Raw genomic sequence first — 1,013 nt, 5'->3', positions numbered from 1 at the left:
TTGCCAAAACACATCTGACAAGCAAAAAGCAACAACTAAATTATAGCAGCTATGAGTTGATACTTCTCATAAATCCCTTCTCTTCTATATAAAATCAATTAATTAATCAATCAATAAACACTATTTATGTGTTTCATATTATGTATCAATCAATAAAGCCACTATTTATGACAACATGGACATTATTATCAGGTGAAACTGGCTAAAGGGTACAAAGGATTGCTCTATATCTTTTCTTCTTTTTTATTTTTTTATTGGAAGACCATGAACACAGTCTTCCACTACCACAAATTATGCAGTAGAGTTTCCCACATTTGGGGAAATCACAGGGATTAGCACATCTGGAGTGCAATGGCCTTGCCCTGGGAAAATCACCTTTGTGATCATGGTATTTCCCCTGCCAGTATCTCTCTGTATTTTTCTTACAAGTAGTTGTGAATCTGTGATTATCTCAATGAAATTGTAATAAAAAAGAAAACAACCCTGGCCAGGTATCTTAGTTGGTTAGAGCATTGTCTTGATATGCCAAGGCTGTTGGTTCAGTCCCCAGTTAGGACACATATAAGAAACAACCAATAAATGCATAAATAAGTAGAACAACAAATCAATGTTTTTTTTCTCTCTCTCATTGCTTTTCTCTCTAAAATCAATCAATCAATTTTAAAAATAAAAATAAATAAATAAAAAAAGCAATCATATAGCAAAATATTTTTAAGGCTAAAAAACAGAAAGTATAAAACAAATATTGCAGGAACAAAGTCAAACACATCACAATAACTAATGTAAGTGAGCAAAATTGAGTTATTAAGACAAAAAGACTTTCAGATAGGTTTACAAAGCGAAAGCCAAATGTGTGCTATATTTCAGAGACATACCTCAAACAAATCAGCATTTCAACTTCTTCCCATCCCTTAGCTTTCAGTACATTTTATTTTATTTTTCATTGTACAAGTTTATAACGTATATTTTACTCTATAACCTTAGTTTCTTTGGTGTTTATTCCTAGCTTTATG

At 31.5% G+C, this 1,013-nt stretch overlaps 1 pseudogene; it reads right to left on the bottom strand.

Moving 5' to 3' along the window:
* Positions 1-255: 255 nt before the first annotated feature.
* Positions 256-407, bottom strand: LOC136401738 (U1 spliceosomal RNA; annotated as a pseudogene).
* Between the last annotated feature and the right edge of the window lie 606 nt (positions 408-1,013).

Source organism: Saccopteryx leptura, chromosome 3, assembly GCF_036850995.1.
Source record: "Saccopteryx leptura isolate mSacLep1 chromosome 3, mSacLep1_pri_phased_curated, whole genome shotgun sequence".
Lineage (NCBI taxonomy): Eukaryota > Metazoa > Chordata > Mammalia > Chiroptera > Emballonuridae > Saccopteryx > Saccopteryx leptura.
This window is presented reverse-complemented; position numbering and strand designations above follow the sequence as displayed.